This window comes from Lontra canadensis, unplaced genomic scaffold (assembly GCF_010015895.1).
Source record: "Lontra canadensis isolate GAN:19392208 unplaced genomic scaffold, GSC_riverotter_1.0 scaffold2, whole genome shotgun sequence".
NCBI lineage: Eukaryota > Metazoa > Chordata > Mammalia > Carnivora > Mustelidae > Lontra > Lontra canadensis.
The window spans coordinates 59,487,459-59,514,714 of record NW_022630996.1 but is presented as its reverse complement, the minus strand read 5'-3'; the positions used below and the strand labels follow the sequence as shown (position 1 = coordinate 59,514,714).

The 27,256-nt window shown below is 35.3% G+C and overlaps 1 long non-coding RNA gene across 1 annotated transcript; it reads right to left on the bottom strand.

Annotated features, from left to right (window-relative positions):
* Positions 1 to 26,370, bottom strand: LOC116877722. The gene is made up of 3 exons (XR_004384697.1): positions 26,164 to 26,370; positions 6,635 to 6,728; positions 1 to 156 (listed from the first exon to the last, which is right to left on the bottom strand). It is a non-coding gene; the product is annotated as an uncharacterized LOC116877722 (long non-coding RNA).
* Positions 26,371 to 27,256: the final 886 nt, after the last annotated feature.

Sequence of the window (27,256 nt, the reverse complement as noted above, 5' to 3'; positions counted from 1 at the left end):
TAATGAAATAAACTTTTTTTTTTTTTTTTTTTTTTAAGTGTCCCATCCTGGGTTCTCTGACTTAGAATTTAGTACAGTTCAAGTTTAGGTTGCTTCAACACTTCTTCTGGATGCTAAGAGGTCTCCATCTTATAACCATGTTTCTCTAGTTCAGCTCTATAATAAAACACAAAAGAAGAACAACATCACTGGACATTCTTTATGATAAATTAAGGAAACAATGATTTTAGAAATACAATTAATTAAACAATGAGCTAAGCCTAGGCACAAATATAAAACACTACCAAGTAGCTTTTACTTTACACCCTTAAAAGAAATCTGTGCAAGAAGGAAGCTGAATGTGAATAAACATTAATGCTAATAAAATTCTGCTTTCCCATTAGTAAACCTAATTTTATATTCCTTAATTTTCTGATAAATCTATTTAAGGAAATAATGTGAGAGATTAACTACTATCTTCCAAACATCTAGAACATAAGACATCTGGTATCAAATTTTTAGGAATTTTATAATCCTAGTAGGTATTACTGCTATTTACACATAAAGAATAAACAGACTGCTTTCCATATTGACATATATCTATTGCTCTAACCCAGACAAAAGTTATCAAATTTAAAAGTACATGGGACTTATTCTGCATTAACTATATGTAGACAAAACATATATAAGTTATAAAATACTAAAGATTTTACTTAAAAAATTTTTAAATGTGTATTAAAGACCTCAAAAATTTATAATTATATACCCAATATATACAAATATATATTGTAAATATACAACATAAACTTAATTTATATTTCATATGAATTTACTTATATTTATATTTATATTTTATATAAATATAGATATTTTGTAATTTTTTAAAAATTTATTTTTATTTGTCAGAGAGAGAGAGAGAGCGAGCGAGCACAGGCAGACAGAGTTGCAGGCAGAAGCAGAGGGAGAAGCAGGCTCCCCACTGAGCATGGAGCCCGATGCGGGACTCGATCCTGGGACACCGGGATCATGACCTGAGCCGAAGGCAGCAGCTTAACCAACTGAGCCACCCAGGCGTCCCTAGATATTTTGTAATTTAAATAATTTATTCAACCTGAACTTTCAGTCATCCTTATATACTGCAACTTTTCATCTGCTTTGCATAAAACAGATGCACAAAAAAGTTTAGCTCTATAGTCAATTTCAGCTAAACTACTACTCCAAGTATGATCAGTAACTTCTCTGCCACAATTCAATTTTTTTTTTAAAGATTTTATTTATTTATTTGACAGAGATCACAAGTAGGCAGAGAGGCAGGCAAAGAGAGAGGAGAGAGGAGGAAGCAGGCTCCCTGCTGAGCAGAGAGCCTGATGCAGGGCTCGATCCCAGGACCCTGGGATCACGACCCGAGCCGAAGGCAGAGGCTTAACCCACTGAGCCACCCAGGCGCCCCTGCCACAATTCAATTTTATAGAAGTTTACAACCAGATTATTTCAGGGCCAAAGCATGATAAAACACTGTATAAATGTCAAGTATGATTAATGTGCCCCATGCCATTATATCTGGTAAGATAAACTGACATTTGTTCTCAATTATAATTTAGCTTGGACACTATCACACTATCCAATGTAAACACAACACAAAAAAACACATGTAGGAATGATGTATATTTACTATTCATTTACCCAAATGTCACTAAAATATTTACAGTTATTTATAATACAAACACAGATCTACAGTCCATGAATATTAAATCCAGAGATTATTCAGAAAAAACATTTTTATCTTCTGCTCAGGTGTAGAGGATAGTATGGCCGGTGGTAAATCACCCCTTTAGTAGTCAAAAGATCAGCCCATGTTTCTGCTCCTTCCTTTGCTAAATTTAACCAAAATGCTTCTTTTGCCTCCCCACCCCATCCCTTTCTAGGAGATTAAAGATTTTATCTGTTCTTCATGTTTTCTACTTAAAAAGGAAATAATTCTCAAAGTTTCTTAATAGTCTTCTGCCGCCTTTAACAGAATCAATGTAGATTATTCAAATTCTCTTATTCTACAACAAGAACAAAAATCCTGGAAAGTCAGCCTACAATTTAGTTAACAGGTACACCAAATCTGTCCAGGTTTGCATCTGCCTTACTGAAAGGAGGTAGTAACTAATTACATTTGTAAATTATTAACACACACAAAGGAGAATATGATATGCTTCTCTATTTTTAGAGAAGATGAAAAGGTTTTTTGCTAGAATTTAGGACATATAAAAAATCAAAAGGAAAAACAAATTGAGGTACTAAGTACAAAACACAAAATTATACAATCTAATCTATACAATCTAACAAAGAGATGAGAAAGAAGTCCAGAACAATTGGAACAGTATCACAGGACACATATAGTGACTGTACACCATTTGAAATAAAAACAGCACCTTTCCTTTTTCAACAAAAACAGAAAGACAAATAGCCACTGGTAGGTTTGAGAACTCTCTTATTATCCAAGAAACTACTCTGCTATAAGACAGTGGCTATATTTGACATGGAAATCAGAACAATATTGGCTTCTTGGATTTTTTTATGTAACATGTGATGCAAGGTCAGGAAAACTAATCCCACCCATTTCTACTGAATGTGTTTTTAAATAACTCCAAGAAGAACTAAGAGTCATTGTTTTTGCTGCTTCTGATTATTTGTTTCTCTATGGCTTTTAGTTACTTGGAGATACAGGTGGCCTTTTTCTTTCTACTTCTACTTGTTATAGGTATTTACAGTGAAAGAGAAAAACATGGAAAGTGGAAGGCTAAGACATGTAGCTAATAAAAAGGCAGATTCAGAGTTGGAACCCAGGGAATCAGAATGACTCCAGAAAATGTACTGCCTCTCCAAAGCTAGGGATTAGGACCTATTTACAGTATCAGAACACAGTAAAATATGTTCTTTACTATGGCTTATAATATCACATTGAGGACCTTTAGATGTTTTACAAAGACTAAGAAGAACATCTTTTCAGATGTTAATCTGCAAAGTTAATCAGGACAACTAGTTAATCAGGAGGACAACTTTTTTAAAGCAAAGATAAAAATATTATCTGACATGGCAATGTCCAATACAGGAATCACATATGGCTATTTATTAAAATTAAGTAAGATGAAAAACTCAGTCCATCAGCTGCACTAGCTACATTTCAATGTGCTCAAGAGCCATATGTGGCTGGTGGCTTCTGTACTGGATAGGACAGCTTACAAAACATTTCTATCAATATAAGAAGTTCTATTTTATAGTGCTGATGAGATGTATCAACCCACATGTGGAAAAAAAAAAACCTCATGATTCAAACAGGAAAATAAAACGAAAAATCTTATTCACTAATAAAGGTATCAAAACTTATACTCTCATAGAAATCCACAAACGTAAAGGCAGAACACAAAGGAGAACATAAGAACTGTGTAAGTGTATTATAAAAACAACAGGACACAAATAATATATGAATAATGCTCTACTTCCAAGCTCGAAAAAAGACAAGATGCAGTAGTGGCAAGAAATCCAATTATCAATGTATTTACTACTAAAAGTCTCCTGGTAAGATCATTGTATTTAATAACGTCTTTTTAAAAAATTATTTATTTATTTATTTATTTTGAGAGAGCGAGCACGAGCATGCACACATGAGCAGGGGGAGAGGCAGAGGGATAGTGGAGAACCTGAATGTGGGGTTCAATCCCAGGACCCTGGGATCATAACCTGAGCCAAAGGCTGACACTTAACCGACAGAGCCACTCAGGTGACCCAGTATTTAATAATGTCTTCGTTTAATTTTTTAAGAGAAAAGTGCTATTTTCTGACTTTGAAAGATAAAAAAGAAAAACATTTTGAAGAAATTTATGAATAGCAAAGGAAGAAAATTCATTCAGCTTCAACCTGAAAAGTTTCAAGATAACAGAAAAGAAAAAAAATGATAAATGATTAAGAACTCAGAATGGGGATCAACAGAGCCGGAAGGCCTGAAAATATTCTAAGAGTATAATGATTCTAGTGAGGGAAGAAAGAGGGGGATGCCTACTGGAAAAAAAAGGTAGCAGGGTTGGGGCTGCCTGGGTGGCTCAGTGGGTTAAGCCTCTGCCTTCGGCTCAGGTCATGATCTCGGAGTCCTGGGATCAAGTCCCGCATCGGTCTCTCTGCTGGGCGGGGAGCCTGCTTCCTCCTCTCTCTCTCTCTCTCTACTTGTGATCTCTCTCTGTCAAATAAATAAAATCTTAAAAAAAAAAAAAATAGGTAGCAGGGTGTTCTCCGATGTTGCTCAGTTTTAAAATATGAACCAAAAATTAATGCAAAAAGTGGCAAGAACTTATACACACAGAATTTAACCCCAATATGGATTGAGAGCTATAGAAAGAACAAAAAAGGCTGAGAGCCATATATGAATAAAGAAGAATGAGAATAGATCCAATGCTTAGAAGAGATGTAATATTAACAGATTCAGAGAAAAAGCAGAATTATTGTTCAACAGTATTGTTCCTATCTTGTTCATAAAACTGCAACAGGAAAAACATCATTAATACAAAATTGTAAACTAAGACAGGTGAGATAACTCTAAACTGCATTAAAGCAGCTTAAAATCTCTAGGTTCTGAATAATTACATCTCAGCATACTGAAAGAATGAAAAGACACAGTCAAAAAAGAGTCAGCCATTTTGAGAAATCATGGAGAACTGTAAAAGTACCAGAATAAAAGTGAAAGGTAAATTGTGCTATTTCCAAAAAGGGGAGAAAGGTGATAGATAAAATTGTTATTAGTCTCCAGCAAAATCCTAAAATATCTTTAGAATGTAGGGCTTTGAGCCCGTGAAAAATGCAGTGTAGGACAAAAGGTACTGCATCATTAAATTTCTTATAAAACATCTCTCTTTTTGAACAAATGTACTAGACTAGAAAATTAGAAGACTGCAGTAGAACTGCTAGATCTTGATTTGAGCAAAGTATGACAGTTTACTCTGTGGCCAAGATAGATACTATGGGTTGAATCAAAATAAAATTAGGGAGGTAAGAATTATCTCTACAATAAATGGTACTGGTATAACAAAAGAATGAAGTTGGACTCATTTCAAACCATGTACAAAAATTAATTTGAAATAGATCTTAGACCTAAATGTAAGAACTAAAATTCTAAAACTGTTAGAAGAAAATATGTGGATAAATTTTCCTTGAATTTGGCAATAAATTCTTAAAAAGTAGATAAACTGGACTTCATCTGAATTAAAAACTTATGTATAAAGAACACTATGAGGAAAATGAAAAGAGAAGGGAGCAGAATGAGAGAAAATATCTGTAAGTAATAGGTCTGATAAGGGCTTAGTACTAAGAATATATAAAGAACTCCGACAACTCAACAACAAAAAGAGTATCAACCCAACTTAAAAATGGGCAGAGGACTTGACTAGATTATTTCTTGAAAGAAGATATACAAATTGACAACAAATACACAAAAAAAGGCTCTTCATTAGTCATTTGGGAAATGCAAATCAAAACCACAGTGAGATACCAATCCACACCCACTAGGATGGTTATAATAAAAAAAGAATAAAGTTTTGATGAGAATGTGGACAATTTAGAACCTTCATACACTATTGGTAGTAATGTAAAATTGTGCAGCAGCTGTGGAAAACAATTTGGCAGTTCCTCAAAAAGTTAAAGAGAATTATGATATGACCCAGAAATTCCACTCCTAGGATTATATGCCCCAAAGCTGGAAATAGGTATTCAAACAAACACTTGTTCATGAATACTCATAGTAACACAGTTCGCAGTAGTCAAAAGCTGGAAACAACCCAAATGCCCATCAACTGATGAATGGATAAACAAACTGTGGCATATCATACAATGAAATATTATTCAGCCATTAAAAGAAACAAAGTACTGATACATGCTATGGCATGAATGAAAGGTGAGAACATTATGCTAACTGTAAGAAACTAGACACACAAGATCACTTATTGTATGATTCTGTTTTTATGACTTATCTAAAACAGGCAAATCTATAGACTGAAAATTAGTAGTTGCCAGGGGCCAGGAAAAGAAGAATGCAGAGTGACTGCTTAACAGGTATGGTGTTTCCTTTTGGAGTGATAGAAATGCTTTGGAATTACATAGAGATGATGGCTGCAGAACACTGTGAATATACAAAATGCCACTGAATTATACACTAAATGATTAGTTTTGTGATATCTGAATTTTACTTCAATCAATCATATTAGGTAAATTTGCAAATGAATATGAAAAAGTACACTCCCATCACCCCAATCTCCTTTCCAGTTTGAGAATCACCAATCTTTTGGGTCCTGGCATTCTGGTTCTAATTTCTGCTGAGTTATTCAACATTGGTGGAAAATTAATGTTGATAGAATTAAACCCACAAAAATAAAAAAATAGCAAATATGCTGCTATTTAACTACCTTTGTAAAGAAACTAGAAAGAATAAAAGTTCTATGCAATTACACAAAGTATTCATGTTCAGAAACACAGATGAAGATAGTAGATTTTTCCTTTTCGTAATTCAAAAATGTATTTCAAAGATTAATGATCTTTTAAAGAGGTCAATCATCATATGTAAGTTACATATTCCATCTTTACAATTAATACTAAGCTATATAAAATCTGACTTAAAACTTACCGTAACTGATTGGAGAAGTCATCCTCTACATTGTCATCATCCCAATTATCCTCCCAGACATGTGCATCTTCATCTTCATCTAAACCAGCCCAGTCTAAAAACAGAAACAGATGCTGTCTAAATACTTCTCACATGTTATTTTCATAAATACAGAAACTTCAGAAAGTCTGCCACTTAAGACACAATTCAAAACATCTAATAACATCTCTATAAGAAATGGTAACCCTCCTCCTTAAATATCAATTTATGCTGTCATGTTCTCTCAATTCTTGAATTTGCAGAAAATCTAAAGCAGAAGTTAATACAAAAAAATTCTATTTGCCATGAAAATGTATTATAATTTCAGGAGGATATTTACTTTCCTGATTTTTACCTTGGGCTAATTTTTATAAGGTCTATTTCACAATCTTCTAAAATACAGCACCAATGATGTGAAAGTAAACTGAGGAGAAACTGCTAAACATAAAAAATGATAACTCATACATAAATAAAAAATGGACCAAATTACAAGCATCACTAACATTTGCCTATCATCAATAGAAAATTTTTAAAGGGAGGACAAATATAGATATGTACAAAGAGGAATGCTACAGTTTTTAGCTTTCTCAATCTCCTTTTTTGCTTCCTTCCCTTTTGATGATGGGGAGAGGGGTTAAATTTAGCTTTTGTTTAGAATACTCAGAAAACCTATGAAACTAACATCTCCTTCCCTACTACCTCAGACATTCGCATTATCATTTCTTACCTATACAATGGCAATATTCTTCTATCAGGCTCTTCTTGCTTCTACTCTCTTGATTCTGATAAAAAATCTAGCCTCCTGGGTTATAATGTCATTATATATTCTTCTTCTTTTTTTTTTAATGTCATCAAACCATCCCAAAAGAGAGTTTATGCATACTCTGTTGTCCGACTTAAGATGCACCGCCTGCTTTAATCTTGACATAGCTTTATTACAAAAAATTGTAGGATTTTGCATAATGTATTTGTTTTAAAACAAGTATTTTAATTATTTAAATTTAAATCCACTGGGATGATTCACTGATGTTAGTCACGCAGCTTCAAGTACTCTATTATGCACATTTCCCCCTTGTAAAAAATAACAGTGAAGAGCAATTCACAAGATCTTCACTTTTATTCAGTTCTAACTTTACTTCACATTTTGAAATTGCTTAAAATTTTCTATTCATCAAACATATGCTGTTCCTCATTTCTTTGTCTTTCTGCCATCTTTCGAACCTATTAGTTGGCCTGACATCTACTTAATTAAAATACCTTAATTAGTTAAAATACCATTCCCCATTAAAAGGAACTATAGATCCCTGAAGAAATGGCTGATACCAGATCTGGAATAAGGAAGTTAACAGGTAAGTTTGGGATTCCTTTTTATAAACATGTCAGAAGGTACTAAAACTGGGTTAAAGTTGTTTCAACCGGCCAAATCTGGAACAACTTTAGAATCACAAAGAATGACATACTGAATTAAATGAAAAAACCCAGGAGTCCATAGCAGTGTTTTGGGGGATGGGTTTTTGGGAAGGGGATGCTCTTTATAATTCCCAGGTACATAAATGCGGAAAGAATGACAGAATTTGAAAATCACCATTTTGCAACTCTCAGTACAATTCAGGCAAGGATCAGCAATGGATACTAAAACTATTGAGTGAAAAATAGCTGAAACTACACAAGATTATATACTTATTAAATGAGGAGAAAATTGGAAAGATCTGGAAACCACAATCTTAACCAATGATTACACTTAACATCACCAATAAATTTTGACAATTTGACATGTATCTTTTGATGTAATGCAGTGAGAAATAAACATCATCAATGTAGTATTCATTAAAAATGCTGGCCTTTAATCTAATCATGAAGGAAATACCAGGCAAATCCAGAATGTGAAATTCTTTATAACTGGTATCTTCAAATAAGTTAATGTCACAAAAACAAACAAACAACAAAAAAGAACAAAAAAAAAAAAAAAGGAAGGGGCTGTACTGGATGGGGGAAAAAGTGATGAGACATTTCCTACAACAGTTGGTAAAGTCTGGATATGGACTCTGTATCTGGATGACAATGAATTAATGTTAAATTTCTTAAACATGATTGTAAAACTGTTTTAGAGGAACATGTCCCCCACTAAGACATACATGCTAAAATATGTAAGAGTTGTGTCATTTTGTCAACAGTTATTCGCAGGTGGTTCTCAAATATATTTGATATATATCATACATATTTCTATCACATATGATACAAGTAAAGTAAACAGGGCAAAATATTAGCAACTGATAATCCTTAGGTATTTGTTGCCTTTTTTTAACTGACGCACAACAGACATAGAACATTGCATTAGTTTCAGATATACAATATAATGATTCAATAATTGTATATTTTGCAAAATGATAACCACAGTAAGTATAGTTACATCCATCACCACACATAGTTACAAAATTTTTTGTGATGAGTAATTTTGAGAGATTTACTCTCTTAGCAACTTTTAAATATGCAATACAGTATTATTAACTATAGTCACCATGCTATATATAGTACATTCCCATGACTTATTTATTTTGTAACTGGAAGTTTGTACCTTTTGACCCCTCATCCATTTTGCTCAGCCCCACCTTGTCCTCTTTTTTAATACTTTTCTATAGGGTTGAAAATTTCAAAATTAAAAGGTGGGAAAAGTAGTTTTTTAAAAAATCACTTTGGGCGCACCTGGGTGGCTCAGTGGGTTAAGCCTCTGCCTTCGGCTCAGGTCATGATCTCGGAGTCCTGGGATCGAGCCCGACATCGGGCTCTGTGCTCAGTGGGGAGCCTGCTTCCCCCTCTTTCTCTGCCTCTCTGCCTACTTGTGATCTCTCTCTGTGTCAAATAACAGAAAGAAAAAAAAATGACCTTGGAAATCAACTCTGGAAGCCTTCCCTATGCCCATCTCCTCCTCCTTACCCTCGGGGATTAGGACCCCTCTTTTGTGTCTATTTCTATTACAGCAATTACATACTGTACAACCATAATGATCAGTTTATATGTCTATGTCCATTACTGGGGTCTGAGCTCCTTAACAATTAATAACTCTGTATTATTTACCTTCGTATTCTTAAACTACAAACAGTACCTAGCATCATGCACAACAAATGGCTATGAAAAATAAAACTCTAAATCAGACCTTGTATATTGTTGTATAACCCCCTCCCCACCCAAAACAGTAAAGTTATACTCTCTCTTAAGTATGTCTTAGCCTAAGTTTCACTTTAGTAATTACTTATTAGAGACATGGCTAAGAACATTTCAACTTGAAAAGAAAAATAATAAAACGTATGAATTAGGTTTTTCTTGTAATGTACATATAAGTTAAAATCTATTCAACAATTGTTTATAATATGGGTATATTACTCATTATGTTATATATCTAACAAAAATTTTTGAATGCAATACATGTCATCATCATGATTTAAGAATAGAAGTAAGTATGTCTATTTATCTGGTCCCCCAAGACAGAAACTTAGGAGGCATCTTAACTACTCTTTCTCCTTCAACTATCACAATCACTCATTATGACCCTTCCATTTCAACTCCCAATTATCTCCAGAATAAGTCTCCCCTTCCCTATTCTTACTGCCACTTATTAATTTAGGGTTATTCCCTTCATAAATATTACTGTAGTCTTCTGTCCCCTCTTCCCCAGTGGTACACAGTTTATACCATTCCACCACCGATGCCTAAAACGCAACTGCCATTTCTGTCTATTACTATTCAAAACCAACAGGTTGGAACCACATTTTATTAAATCTGCAACTCTGATATGATTAGCTGAGTGCTGGGCACACCACAGACACTCAATAAAACACTGGGTAAATGGACTATACTTCTCAAGTGCCCTCTGTGTGGTCAATCTCAAGAAAACAGAGGCCAGTGTGATCTCAGTAAAGCCAAGAGCATCTATTTCAACACAGAAGAGATCAATAAGCTCATGTATTATGAACTGGAAATGTAAAATTCTCAATTATACTTGAGAATATCTTTGAGAATAGTGATAACTTCATCCAGTGCTCCCCAAGGAAAAATCATGGGGGAAACTCAAGACCCCAGTGCCTGAAAACATGAAAAAGTTTCTCTTAGGCAATTTATTTCAGGTTGTTAAGAAGCTCAGTTAAATGTATACACAACTTTAGGGCACCTGGCTAGCTCAGGTGGTAGAAAATGTGATTATTTCTTTTAAAAAAAATTTTATTTATTTATTTATTTGCGAGATGGAAAGAGCAAGAAAGATCACAAGCAGGTGGAGTGGCAGAGGGAGAAGCAGACTCCCTGCTGAGGAGGGAGCTCGATGAGATCCCAGCACCCTAAGATCATGACCTGAGCCAAAGGCAGACACTTAACCCACTGAACTACCCAGGCACCCCAGAGCATGCAATTCTTGATCTCTGAGTTCAAACTCCATCATGGGTGCTACACAGGGGCGCCTGCGTGGCTCAGTGGGTTAAAGTCTCTGCCTTCAGCTCAGGTCATGATCCCAGGGTCCTAGGATCAAATCCCGCATCGGGCTCTAGGCTCAGCGGGGAGCCTGCTTCCTCCTCTCTCTCTCTGCCTGCTTGTGATCTCTGTCAAATAAATAAATAAAATCTTAAAAAAAAAAAAGCCACACACACAAACACACACACACACACACACACGATGTATACCCATCTTTAATTATTGCATATAGGGCAGTAAATGTATATTCATTAATAAAAGCTCTCAATAATCAAAAGTATTTTTACACAAATAAATTTTCTTGTACCTCTTAGCATATTATTCTCAAGCAGAGACTACTATAATACCTAAATTCAAATCCTAACTATTCTCTGAGGTCCTTAACAACAATAATACTTAACAGCAGTATTAATTATATCTCAATTGACTGGGCTAGAAATAGCCTTACATTTCCTATAGTACCTTGCAACTCAAACTGAAAATTTTTATTCTGTTTGTGAAACTAACTATATTTTATCATGAGTAGATTAAGACGTTAAAAAAAATTGGGGAACCACATTAAGGATTTCCCGTAGTCTGTGGAAGTGTGATTAGAAAGCTACTGCAACCCATTTTTATTTTTACTTTTTTAAAGATTTTATTCATCTATTTGAGAGAAAAAGAGTGCGCACGAGCAAGGGAAAGGGGCTGAAGGAGAAGCAGACTCCCGCTGAGCAGGGAGCCCGATGTAGGACTCAATCCCAGGACCCTCGAATCATGACCCGAGCTGAAGGCAGATGCTTAACCAACTGAGCCACCAAGGCACCCAACCCATTTTTACACACACACACACACACACACGCACGCACGCACGCACTCCCAAAGCTAAAATAAACTGAGAGAAAAACATTTTGCACCTTTATAGACCAGAAAAGTGACTTAGTTAAGTCAAGAGTTAAATCATCAGGTACTGGGATAAAATAGTATTGTTAATTCTCATATTGCCATTGCAATCAATAATAAACTGTTCATTATATATGTTATAATATTATGAATAAACTTTTTATTCTTCTAAGAGGGAAATCTCAGAAAGTAAGGTATTCTAAGGGAAATATAAGGGGGCAGAAACTGCAATGTTAAGTACATGAGAGGAACATTAAGTAAAGGTGGTACTGGTTGTAGCTAAGATAAAATTTTAAATTAAAAAGGAGCCTCATTTCAAAAGTAGATATATTTCTCTACAGTACTGAATGATTTTCATTTTAAAATTAAAACTAAATAAAGCACTTCAAATAATCTCAAATTTAACTTTCATAGAAATTTGTATTCTTGTATGTTGAACTTGTATTGGGACAACTAAATTCATAATTCATTTTATGGCAAGTGAACACTGACTCTATGCATTCATCCACATCCTCTCCAGTCTTGCTATAACCTATAGTTCCATAACTACCTAATAGTATTAACGGACAGCTTAGGATTTTGATTCTTGTGTTGTGCTAATTGCACACACTAAGGCCTTCCAGTATAAAAATCCACATAAAACTAACTATATCATTACACTGCAATGTAGCAAGATATGGCTCAACACTTCAAGTTTTTTATAAAATGTCTAAGATGAAGTACTGTTTAAAATCATAGAATTTTAGAGAAACTCTTGTAGATCACTGCACATCATACCCCCCTTCATTTGAAAACCACCACCATTACCACTACTATAAAACAAAGAAGGTAGATTGTTTAAAAGAAAATATTTAACATTTTCTACCAATATTTCAAAATCCTAGACATTAAACATTGATATTGGTATTGAGCCAAGAAACAGAAATCGCTAAATTAAGTGTTTATTTTACTGAAACTTTAAGCATTCTTCATAAAGATATCTAATGGGGTGTAATGTTCCACAAATAATCTGAAAATATTAAGACTGTATAATATGTTCTTGAGTAAAGGGGGTGATATAACTAAGTAACAACTGAACTGTTTTAAAGTTCTAAGACACAAAGCCTCTTAACCAGCCTACAACACTTCTAATTAAACATAACCAAGTTATTTCTATCTATACTACTCCCTAATAAACAATAATGTGTCAAAAGATTTAAGTTAGAAATATAAAAGAGTATTTATTTCACATTTCTCTGCTAATCTTGTACGTCTACCCTTCCAAGAAGAGTAAAAACATAGTTTTCCCCTGCCCCAGGAACTTTTAATCTTACTATGACTTGATTCAAAATGTTGTTTTCAGTACTGTTATTATTTGATGTCATTCAAATGTCTTCAAGCTGGCTTTTAACTCAAGAATTTTTAACTAAAGAGACTAAAAAAACAAAAACAAAACAAAACACAAAATCAAATTGCTAATCCAACTTCCTCGGAGAATCACCAATAAGAAAAAACAGATTCAATAACTTGTTTTAAAGAAGCTCCCAATTCCTAACTCTACATAGGATAGAAAAAGCCAAAATTCTTAACATGAAAGACACTAGTTTGAACAGTGTCTTAAAAACTTAAAGAGAGGTACAAGTTTGGGTTTAAAAAGTTGAATTCTGGGGTGCATGGGTGGCTCAGTTGTTAAGTATCTCCCTTCAGCTCAGATCATGATCCCAAGGTGCTGGGACACTCCTTGCTCAGCAGGGACCCGGCTTCTCCCTTTCTCACTCCCCTGTGCTTGTGTTCCTTCTCTCATTATCTCTGTCATGTAAATAAAATCTTAAAAAAAAAAAAAAGGTGAATTCTGATGATAATTTAGCATACAGATAAAGTATTTCTCCCTCCTTTAAAAACCATCTTGTGCTATTTTAATGGCAAGGAAAGGAAAAAGAAGGTAAAAATAAAGTTAAAAAAAAAAAAAAAAGGAAAGCAGCTCATGAGGGTTGGGCACGACAGTACTGTGAGCAAAATTTTAGGTAGAATACACACAAAGAAATTCATAATGATAGTTCTGGATTTCTTTAGTAGTATTATACAGTACTTTATAATTATGATACTATTGAGTATACAGAGATACAAATTTAGAAAAGCTGGTTAAATTCTTCACAAATCATCATACAAAATTCAATGTATTACTCTTTAACCTTAATGCCTTATCTTAGGAGTTAGACACACTGAACTCTGTATGAAGTGAACAGACACACTCAACTATCCTTCCAATTATCACAGGTGAAGAATCCAATATATAATCTTTTGAATTACAACTTATTAAGCACTTTAAATTATTTAACAAAAGCACCAATGAAGAAGTATGTGTTCATTCACACTAACAAATGGGAATCCATAATCTATTTTAGGTGGAAACTTTAAAGATTTTATTAACAAATGTACTGAACATATTATGTAAAAAGTTTAAGTGATAAGGTAAAATAACACCCAAGTATTATTTCCAAACACTTATAAATCCTCCATACTGTACATATGTTACATTATATATAAATTACAATATATGTATACTCATACTAGTGAATGTGTAAATTAAAAAGCAATGTTGTAATCTCCAGTATCTGGCATTTCTTACAATATATCCCTGATTTGTGTTTTAATTTTCAATTATAACTCTAAACTGGTAACTATGCAATTTTATTTAATCACTCCTTTTTAAAGCCTTAAACCCAAATATAGTTTTGAAAAGGGCAAAATAATAAAATGAAACAAAGGATACCTGATTCATGTCTAATGCTTTCCTTCAATACATAGCTGACTTTATAAAGTATATACTTTCTTATCTTCAACACTAAGTGCATTGCCAGGATTGTGATTAATCATTTAAATAACCACAGCTGTGTTTACTTCAGTGTGCAGGCCTCCAGATGTGTATTGGTAAAAAAAAAAAAAAAAAATTACCATATTTTAAGAAGAATTGGAAGTAACCAGTAACAGATGCCTAATACTAAGTTTCTAGGAATTCTAGAAAATTATTTAAGACTTTCCCCCAGATATGGCTTTGTTCACATTTGCCAGTGAGAATTGTATCTGTGACTAGCCTTAAGTTTCACAAATCTGAACCATCAAAGATCCCACATACTTCTTCTAAGTATCACCTTGACATTTAAGTATGGGAAAGGGTTTTCTCTCAACTTACTATTTTTGAAGTTACTCTCCCCACTCTCCAATACACATTCCAGAATTTCCCTAAAAGTATGAAGTATACTATTTGAAGAAAAGCAAAAAAGAAATTCTACTTATATTAAATAGGGTTGCAAATGCCTTATTCTATACCAATGTGTAGGAGCATCAAATTTTCATTTAATCCTTAATAGTAAAGCTACCCTGAGTATAAACAAACTAATCTTCAACAAAGTGTCTTCAAATAAAAATTGTGCATTTATATGCAGAACATTGTATGAAGAAAAAGATTTTAAAAAACATATGGAAGTTTGAAAAATTCTTAATTGTACATTTACCATCACAGGTAAGTATACAGAGAACTACCTACCATCATAGGTAAGTCAAAGAGAACAGCAACAGGTACAAAATCATCATTCTGCTCATGAATTCAACAATGAAGGCACACTAAATCTAGTCATTTTGAGATGAATATACATGTCCCTGCTTAAACTGTATAAAATAGATTAAAACAAAAATTTAAGTTTTACAGGTTATCATGATACAAAAACAACTATACCCTAGAGATCTAATGTCTATTCAATAGCTAAAAAATCAGTACCTAGCACAGCACCATAATATTACTGTATTTTCTCCAATAAGGACCAAAAATGTCAGTAAGGAACTTTTAGACCAACCAACCAAATGCAAGTCATAAATGATGTTGCTACCAGACTACTGGTAAGCTTTCAGTTATTTGTGGTCAGCAGTCTGAAAGAGGCTCAAAATAAGCTAAATAACCATTTATAATTTTTCATATATTTTAAAAGAAGGAAATTCAAACACAATTCCTTTCATCGATAATTTAAAAATACACGTCTCTGGGAGAACGGTTCCACAATAAAGTCATGCTGACTTTGCTTCTCTTTATTAGCGCTTAGAGTTTTTCTCTGTACTTTTATAAAATTGCCGAAAGCCATTACTCTCATTTTTTGCAAGGCCTCATGCCCACACTTGTCGCAATTCCCTCATTCTGATCCTCCATATGAGTGAGGACGCGAGCCCCGGCACCTGTATTCCACTAGACATGCAAGTGCAAAATCACAACCTCCAATTTCTTATTCCCAACAGTCCTTATCAAACCAGTTGCCAAAGCTCACTTGTTATTCTTGTGTCACTCTCTTCACTTCTTTCCTAATAACAACCTTTCTCAGGCCCTTAATCCTCAGCTACGCTATTTCAACATTTTGCTAATCAGCTTCCCTGACTCAGTCTCTTTTCTATCTTTCCAAATTAATTTAGCTGAGTTGATCTTAAACTACCTACAGCTTAAAGGAGGCCCACACATATCAAACAAACAAAAAAATCTACTTATCATGTATCTAAGGATAAAGTCCAAATTGGACTTTTGGTTTAAAATTTTACAATATTAGGCCCCAACTACCTGCATTTACAACCACTATTCATAGTCAAATAAAACACACATATTATTTTTTCACCTCCAAGTATCTACTCTTTTCCCCTTCTTTTGGAAATCCTTGTTCTACACTTCTGTCTTTTGAAAGCTTTGTTCAAATGTTGCTATCTCACCTTGTACAGAACTGGAAATAATTTCCCCTTCTTTTCAACCTCTGTTAGTTACACTTTACCACCAGTTGTTTATTTCCCTGCCCTCCCTATCCCCGCCCCCACCACTGGAAGGAAACTCAATGAACTCTTACCCAGAAGCCCAACAGATAAAGATAAGCAAAAGCAAAATTGCTCTGATTTAATTGGGGGTATTGAGGGAAGGGCTTAGAGCTGCACCTCCAAAATACTAAAAACCTCAAGCTTACTATGAAAATCACTGTGCCCTGACTCCATGGTATTTCTAAGTTCAAAGGTAAGCATCACCTAAGGAGTCAAATTTGCCTCAGTACAGCAACTAGTTAACTGTGACTTGGTAAATTACCAAATTTTGCAGAGCCCCAAGCATAAAACCTTTATAAATCTGCTATGTGAATTAAATGAGACCATGTATCTAAAGCACTTACTATTGATAAATGGCAGCTAACATCATTCTCTCTGCACCATTCACTGCCAGATTTATAGGAAGCACTCAACAAATACATATTGAATGAATAAATCATTTATTATGCACCAATCACCTCACAGGAACTTGAGGAGTAAGGAAAGTAAGAAGGAAAACATGTTCCAGAATAAAGACAATACTATTTCTACCAAACATTACATGTACACAACACAGGAAAAAAATATATTTGGTGAACTTTTAATACTTCACACAACACAACAACACAACTTTTAATACTTCACACAAACACAACACAGGAAAAAAATATATTTGGTGAACTTTTAATACTTCACACAACACAACAACACAACTTTTAATACTTCACACAAACACAACACAGGAAAAAAATATACTTGGTGAACTTTTAATACTTCATAGGAGTTTAAATATAGTCTTTGAAACTTTTATTTTCTCCTCAATGTTTTCAACAATTCATCACATCTTTCGCTGAGTGATGTTTAACAACAATCCAGTAATAATGTTAAATACTGAAGTTGCAATTGCTTACTGCTTGTTTATTCTATAGGATCAGTGAAACAGCTAATCCAAATAGTTTTTCGAAGTAATTTTTACTGTTTAATATCCTGGAGCACACCTCTCACTAAATCCTCCCAAGCACATATATATATATATATATATGTGTATATATATATATATAGCACTATATATATATATGTGTGTGTGTGTATATATATATATATTTTTTTTTTAAGAATTTTAAAAGATTTTGTCAGACAGTGAGCAAAAAGCAGGGAGAACGGCAGGCAAAGGGAGAAGCAAGCTCCCCACTGAGCAGGGTGCCCAATGTGGGACTCAATCCCAGAACCTGGAATCATGACCTTGGCTGAAGGCAGACACTTAACCCACTGAGCCACCTAGGTGTCCCTAAGCACCAGTATCTTGATTTTTTGTATTCTTAACTCCACTGTATTTCTTTATACCTCCTGCACATCTGTATGCATCCTTAAACAACTATTTGCTATTATTTTATGTATCTTTATATTTTATATGAATACACTATTTTTAGAGTACTTTTGGAAATTAATTTAAAAGTTTTCAATACTAGAAAACTAATCAATTTTTAAATAACCAACAAACTCAAGCTTTATTTTGGATATTCCTAGAATTACAAATAAAATATTTGTCAATTCAAATTCTAAGTAAATAACAAATATCCAAAATCCAACTCCCTAAGGAGACTGGAGGGAAGAAAAGGGGACTAATATTTATTGAGTACCATTTTGTGTGAAACTCTGAGCTACGCATTTCATATGTATCACTGTGTGTATCTTCCTCCATCCCAAAACAGTTATGCTGAAGCCCTAACCCCAATGTAATGCTATCCGGAGATGGGGTCTTTGGAAGGTAATTAAGATTGTGTAAGGTCATGAGGGTGGAGTCCTCAAGATGTGATTACTGCCATTACGGGAAGAGACACCAAACAGCTCGCTCTTTCTCTCTCTACCCTGTGAGGACACAATAAGAAGGCAGCAGTCTGCAAGCCAGAGAGTTCTCACCAGTCACTGAATCAGCCAACACCTCGATCTTGGACTTTCCAGCCCCCAGAATGGTGAGAAAATAAACTTCCATTGTTTAAGTCACTCAATCTACAGTATTTTGCTATGGCCCCTTGATGGTAACAGCTGGGGTGCCTGGGTGGCTCAATCCGCTAAGCATCTGCCTTTGGCTCAGGTCATGATCCCAGGGTTCTGGGATCGAGCCCTGCATAGGGCTCCTTGCTCAGCTGGGAGTCTGTTTCTCACTCTCCCTGCCACTCACCCTGGTTGTGTGCAGGCACGCTCTCTCTCTCAAATAAATAAAATCTTAAAAAAAAAAAAAAAAAGACAGTAAAAATTCAAGGAAAAAAGAACAGTCAATCTCACTTAACTCAATCCCAAAATCAAAATGATGACATTTCATTTTTCATCCATCAGGTTCACAATGACTAAAATGCTAAATATGGATAATAGGCAACCTTATGAGGGAAAAAGTAAACCGTGATAGAAATTTTAATTGGTATAGCCATTCTCAAAGGGAATTTAAGGCTATATGTCAAAATTCAAAATGCACCTGTTAGCAAATGAGGTGGCAGAGCCAAGAGGGCATTCCTACCGAGGCAGAACAGAGTGAACGCGGAGAAGAAGTCATGCGGTGCTTTAGCGAGGAGGGGAGAGGGTAGCCTGGCAAAGAATGTTGAAGTCCAAGTGACATAAGGAAGGTAACTGTGGGTGGAGGGGTCAACAAAGATTGGCTAGGGAGCAGGATGACCAAACAGACAATATATTTAAGACAGTGAAAGCCAGATTTCTCCCTGTTAGGGAAGGGAGATACAAATATAGAAAGAAAATGAGCTAGAATGAACCCCGCAGCGCTGAACTGTAACTGGAGACACTGTGTGAACTTAGGGTTTTATATATACACATATATAAATACAAGTGTATAAATTTATGCACACATTTGTGTACTTCCTAGTTCCTTCCATTGAGAGGGTCCCCAAAGCAATTAGCACAGCTGGAGTTAAGATCCTGCTTTCTGAATATTATTCTCCACTAAAAGAAATGCTCCTTGGAGAAAGAGCTGATTCCAGGATTAGAGCAGGGAAAGAACAAGATTAACTTGGAATATCTTTTTGTGTCAGAATGCTTGGAAATGCACAATGACGGTGACATGTCAAAAGGTCACAGAAGACAGTATGTCAGGGCTTCCCATGTTCAAATATAAGACAATCTGAGGATCAAAATAAATAATAGCACCATACTATAACCCATTAAATGATAATCCAAGTCTGTATGGATACAAATAACCAAATTAATAAACTGAAAGTTTGATAATGAGTGGAATTTAGTATTTCCATAGTTTCACAAAATGCCTATTAATTACAAAGGGAAAATGAGTAATCTAATTTTGGAAGAGCCTCTTAGAAAATACCTTAATAAAGTGATCGAAGTGAACTTCATCAGTAATAGAACAAATGAGAATCATATTCTACCTGATAGGATGTAATGAGAACACAAAATCGCAACTATGATATTCCTGATAACCAAGGTGTAGAACCTGAATTTAATCAGGTGAAAACATCAGAGAAATCCAAGTAAGGAACATCCTACAAAATAACTGGTCTGTAAACTTCAAAAGTGTCAAAATCATGAAAGTCAAAGACAAACTGAGAACTGCTCTAGAATGAAAAATACTATATATAATATGGTCCTCTGTATTTTTTAAAAAATATATATATATAAACACACACAATATATACATAAATTTTGGAAAGATACTAAAAAAACTAGTTAACAGTGGCTATTCCTGGAGTATGGTGAATGATTTGGGGGAAAGGCAAGTAAATGCTTTTACTTTTTACTTTATGCCCTTTTATAGGTTTAAATTTTTGCTATAAGCAGTTACTTGTACAATTATCATATACATAATACTATAAAAGCATTTTAAAGAAATTAAGTAATAACATGAATTGATAAGCTACAAGTTGATGAGAGATGGATTCTGAAACTAGGTCTGATCTTAGATTCATTGTGCTTTTTCTACCCCAGGGTTCAAAAACTTTCTTCTTGCATATAATTACCATGAATGGACATGCAACAAACACTCTGCCATTCATCATATTTATTTTTTCTTTATTTTTAGTAACACAATTTCTCCATTTCTTGCCACCACCACGTAACTAATTTAAATGTGTGATAGTGTTATTTATGTGTCCACTATATTACATTTAATAACTGAAAATAGCAGAGCCCCTCTGAGCATTAGTTAACTAATGTATTATCTGACACATTATCAGTTGTATCTATCTTTATATTTACGATTTTCAGGAATCCCATTGATGGTTTAGTCCAGTTGGTATCCAATCTGTAAATATTTCTCCATGGCATTTTTCACTGGACAATTCTTATGCAATACTGGTCTATACAAAACAAGCATTTAAAATCCTTGGCCTCTACCCCTAAATGTCATTACTTCACATTTGCATCTGTCAGATAAATGTGATGTCCAAAAATACTTCCCTGGATAAGAACTACTGTAAGATGTCTTACTTTGTTAGGTGAGAGTAGCTCAGTTATTCCAGAGGGAACCACCAGCTTGTTTATTGTCTGCCTCAACAGACAGATTTCCATCAGTAACAGTCTCTTACCCAGCAATTTTTCAAGGAGGGTTGCAAGGTAGGTAGTACACTGCTCTTGAATTCATCAGATAACAAAGCAGTTTCACTGATCATAGAAAAATTATAGAATACTTAGTATAATAGAATTCTCTTGTAAATATCATTACTTCTGGAGGCAAACTCAGTTTCCTTCTAAATATTCTAAAAAGTTTTCCCCTAAAAAAACAAACAAGCAAACAAACAAACCCAAAAAAACCCCTCTCAATTCTGGCACAGAAAGAAGAGATTAAAAGAACCAAAAGGCCCACTTGTTCTTTCCACTCTTCTTTCCTCACCCACTTCTGATTGTCAGAGGAAGGTGATTAATGAAAATATTTTAAGTATCCTTTTAATCTCTCTCTGATGAAAAATTTCTTGACATTTCAAATAAATTATAAAGTATTTCAGTTTTAGACCCTGCTCTAGTACTACCAACTTAGCCATGTGAGTTTGACAAGTTTTATCTTCTCTAGATTTTAAGTTGCTTTCCAGTTCTAACCATGCCAAAGACTCCAAAATTATTATCAATCACACACAGTATACTGAGTGTCCTCCTAACAAAGCCTATTCTCAGTTTAAATAGCCAAAAAGGTGCAGAGAGCATTTCACAAAGATCCTAAACATGATTTTTAAACAGTTCTTTTTTTTTTTTTTTTTAAAGATTTTATTTATCCATTTGACAGAGAGATCACAAGCAGGCAGAGAGAGAGGGGGGAAGCAGGCTCACCACCGAGCAGAGAGCCCAATGCAGGGCTCGATCCTAGGACCCCGGGACCACGACCTGAGCCGAAGGCAGAGGCTTTAACCCACTGAGCCACCCAGGCGCCCCTAAACAGTTCTTAATGACCAGATTATATACCCATCAGTTAGAGTAACTGTGAGAAACTGCCAAGGTAACACAGATCCACAGACTAAATAACAAGTTTTTAAAAAGAAGCATTTGTTTCTCTGGACCTTCAGAAAATCACCCCTCCCACCACTAGTATACCTCACACTGAAGAACTATTCAAAAGAAACAAAGAGGCTCCATAAAAACACATTACCGTAGCTTCCTTTTTAAAACAGAAATTCCCCTTCCTTAAAATGACTGAATGACATCCTACCAAACAAGTTCTTATCTGGGATGAGATGTAGCAACAACATTCCTCCAAAAGATGGATAATCCATTACTCAAACCAGGGATACCAAACTTCAGTAATGGTATTCATGCAGCAGTCTCTTGTAACTGCGAGCTACCCTACACAATGGGTATCACCCATCACCCACTTTCTGGAGCAATGAGGCAACAAGGCCCATGAAAATCAGACCTCCTATAGTAGAAAAGATGATTGTAGGCCATTTTATGTTGTATCTGTTACTGTGTCTGACAATGGCACATTTACTATAAAGACAACCACAAGAAAGAGAATTTCCAAAGAAAGCAGAGAACCTGGAAAATAATTCAGGTCATAATCTTTGAACTGAAAATTCAAATACTAAAAAATTAAAAATGGGCCATTTAGTTATTCTCCAACTGTAAAGTGCATACAAATCTTTAAAGGATCTTAGTAAAGTCCAAACTAATTCAGTAGGCCTAGGTTGAGAAACTGCATTTCTAATAAGCTGCCAGTTAATGCCAAAACTGCTGGTCCATGGATCACACTGAACAGCAATGAAGACTAAAACATGACTTGGCCATAAAAAACAAACGAACAAAAAACGTACAGTTTCAAAAGGGAAATAATTCAATAATTCCTTGGTGATATTTCTCCAGGTTTTTTCTCTTAGTTTTTTTTTTTATAAGAGCCGTTTTTATTAGTAAATATTTATTGGTTTCACCTACTGGGCTAATTTTGTACCCACCAAAATCTCAATTCAAATTAACATGAAAGGAAAACCTATCTAAAATTATAAAACACAGAAGAAACACAGAAACCTAAGCAAAACAATGACATTTCAATGTTATTTCTCATTCTAAATGGAAATATTCCTAAATGAACTAGGTTTTACACATTAAACCTGAAGACAACAAATATTCTATAAAGACTTGAAAAAGTGCTGAATTACTTAATTTTAATAAACTGGTTGATCTCAACAGGCTCTTGTCTTTAAAATAAATAAATAAATAGATAGATAGATAGATAGATAGAAAGAATTCTCAGGGTATCTGGATGGCTCAATCATTTAATCAACCGACTCTCAGGTCATGATCTCAGGACCGTGAGATCAAGACCAGTATCAGGTTCTGTGCTGGGCATGGGGCCTGCTTAAAATTCGCTCTCCCTAAGACCCTCCTTCCTAAAAAAAATTCTCTGCTTTTTCTCTTAACTTTAAAGAATTTTTTACTATATAACTACCAAGACTTCGAACAAATTGCTGCTCACAACATAAACTTCGAATAAGAACAAACTACATATTCTGCAAAAAGCTGCTGAAATCAAAGTTGCTGAGAAAAATCAAGTGTATCATTAGGTATTCAGTTATCTCTAGAACTCTCTAAGCAGTCAATTCTCAACTACTTACTTTTTTTCTTAAGATTTTATTTATTTATTTATTTGTCAGAGAGAGAGTGAGAGAGAGAGAGAGAGAGAGAGAGAGGGAGAGAGAAGCACAAGCAGGCAGAGTGGCAGGCAAAGGCAGAGAGAGAAGCATGCTCCCTGCTGAGCAAGGAGCCCAAAGCAGGACTCAATCCCAGGACCCTGGGATCATGACTTGAGCCAAAGGCAGTGGCTTAACCAACTGAGCTACCCAGTTGTCCCTCACCTACGTACTTTAGAATGCAAGTTTATTCATTAAACAAGCATGCACTTATTTATTTACTTTTAAAGATTTTATTTATTTGACAGATAGACACACAGCGAGAGACAGAATACTAGCAGGAGTGGGAAAGGGAGAAGCAGGCTTCCCGCTGAGCAGAGAGCCTGATGTAGGAGTTGATCCCAGCATCCTGGGATCATGACCTGAGCTGAAGGCAGAGGCTTAATGACTGAGCCACCCAGGTGCTCCTCAACAAGCATTTATCAACCACCTACTATGTGCCAGGCACTTTGTTAAATGTTAAAAATAAAGCTTGTGTTGGGGAGTCACACAGACCTTTCAGATCCTGGCTTGACTACTTAATGGCAAGCTTCTGAAATCTAAGCATCGATTTCCTCACAGTTGTAGTGACAGTTACACTATATAATGTAAACAAAGTGCCTACCATTGTACCTTGTATGTGATAAACAATGGGTAAAAGCTATATGAAATATGAAGTCTGAGTAAAAAGTTGATCCTGCCCTCAATAAGCCAGTTCTCTACTGAAGAGCTCAGTGTTAGATTACAAACCAACTTAACAGTGAGGTAAAGGAAACATGTCTGGGGGACCTGGGGGGCTCAGTGGGTTAAGCATCTACCTTCAGCTGAGGTCATGATCCTGGGGTCCTGGGTCCTAGGATCCAAAACTGCTCCAGCTCCCTGTTCAGCCGGGAGTGTGCTTCTCTGTCTCACTCTGTCCCTCCCCCACCCCCACTTGTGCGGTCTCTCTCAAATAAATAAATAAATAAAATCTTATTTTAAAAATAGAGAGAGAAAACATGTCTGGACAGATAAATCCACTATCAAAACAACAACAACAACAAAACAATCCCCTCAATATATAATGAATCCCATAACTAAAATGTGCTTTGGGTTAGCGTATGAGTCCTATGAACACTAATGTCTTCTTCCACTTAGGAAAATAACAGAGTACACCATAAATAAGAAGAACAAATGTTCAAGCTATGTGGTTTTTTATGCACAATAGGATCACAATGGGGTATATACCTTAGGACAATTTTGGCGAAGTTGTAATTGCTTAACATAACAGATCGGTACACTATTGATCACAATTCTCTTCCTACCACCTTCAGAAAGGCTACTAATAGCAGCCTTTACTTACAAGAACAAATATTTATCCTACACATAACAAATAATAAAGCAAGTAATTCTGGAAACCTACCTGGCAACAACAGTTAATAAATTTTGGTCTTTATTTATAAAAAAATAAACAGAAGCAGTACATCGTTCCTAGAAGGTATCCATGATTTCTAGCCAGCTATATGACATTCGACAAACTTTCTTAATAGTTCCAAACTTCAATTTCTTTATCTGAAAAACGGTAATACTGGTACCTAGTTGCTACAATTGTTAAAATGAATACAAGCAAAGCACTCAGACAAGTAATTACTCGATAAATATTAGTTATTGGCTATCCCTTACAATGAGAAAACTACTCTTGGTAACCATGAAACTAATAAAAATGTAACGTTTTAGGATTTTCTGTTAGTTTGAAGTGATCAAAAATGAGAAACAAGGATAAGGTAACAACGTGTTATTATCCACCAACACCTGATCCTACTTAAATGGCTTCATTTGTGAAGTCCTAAAAGTAAGCAATACTGGCCTAACCAGGTACAGCAATTTAATTCTGGGTGGTTTAAGGACAAAGGAAGGCTGCTATACTACAAAATAAAGAAAAAAAGAGATATATGTAGATATGAACGAGGTGGCGGGTAAAAAAAAAAAAAAGAAAAGAAAAAAGACCAACCATCCCGGACTCAGGGCTAGAGGCCCGGGTCACCATGGCTCCTCCCAATGAGGAAGCAGAAGGCATTCAGCCTCACTAGCGAGGCCCACCTAGACACCCCGAACCCAAAGCCGGTCGCATTGAAGGTCGCGCGTGCAGAAGCTCGAGAGCCGGCCGCAGGGGTCTGGACTTCCCGCCGGCGCCCCCGGGAAATCCGCGCTCACTCTACCCGGAGGCCTGAGTCACCGTCCGCGCGGCCCAGAGGCCGGGGCCCAGCCGGTTACCTTCGGCAGGGAACTCCTCGAACTCGTCGTCCTCCTCCAAGAGACCCAAATCCACCGGCTGCTTTTTCTCTGACATGACGACGCTCTGCGCCAAAAACCTCTCAGGCCAAGAGGAAAGTTGGAACTCTCACTTTTCCCCACCGAAGACACCAACGCCGAAGCGCCCCTGAGGCCGGCTCTACCATCGAGATGCGGTAGAAGAGCAACGGGAGCAGCGCAAGGAATGCTGGGATACTGGAGGTCCGCCCCGCGCTTCCTGCGGGTTTAGCAATCCGTCGGAGTTAGAGATGGATCATTTTATGCCTTTATTGTTTTATCTGGGCTCTCTGAATTGGCAAATTTGGCATCCGGGTAGGTTTTCCTCATTGGAAAAGCTTCATAATGTGTAGAAAAATTAAACACCTTTACTTAGTTTAAGTCTGAGGGATAAAGTGCCCGCTAAGATTCCTCAAGGGCCTGCTAAGTGTCGGGCCCTTCATATAGATTAGCCCCAATCTTAAACTGATTCCTAAGCATGGTATTAAATATCTCCACGTCACAGAAAATTCAGATTCAGAAAGAAATAGCCAAAGTCAGTCAAGTAGTGCTACACAGTCCTAATACAGGTTTGTTTACCTGACTTGCATCTCCACTCTGCCCTTTGTTCGTTGTTCCTCCATCTTGCAATTACGCTGTAAGAGTGTGTTTCTGTGTGTAATAACTAGTTTTCAGGTTATTATAAAATCAAACAATGTAAAATTCGATATATTTAATACTTTATGGTGTTCAAATATATCATTTTGAATTTTTTAAATATTAAATATTTTAATGTACCTGTGAGCTTATAAAACTTGGATGTGTATGTAATATTATAATGTAATATAACATATAATTAGGTGTATAAATTTTGATACATATGCTTGCTTGTATATTTAAATCCTGTTCCTTCATTCAACAACAGTAGGTGTGTTAGTTCATGCCATGCACCAGGCACCATATTGGAAATCAAACAGGTATAAACAAAGTCCTTCTGTTCCAGGAGTTCAGAGTCCATTCAGAGACATGTAAACCGATAAATCACAATGGAACATAGTAATACATTTTAATTTCTATT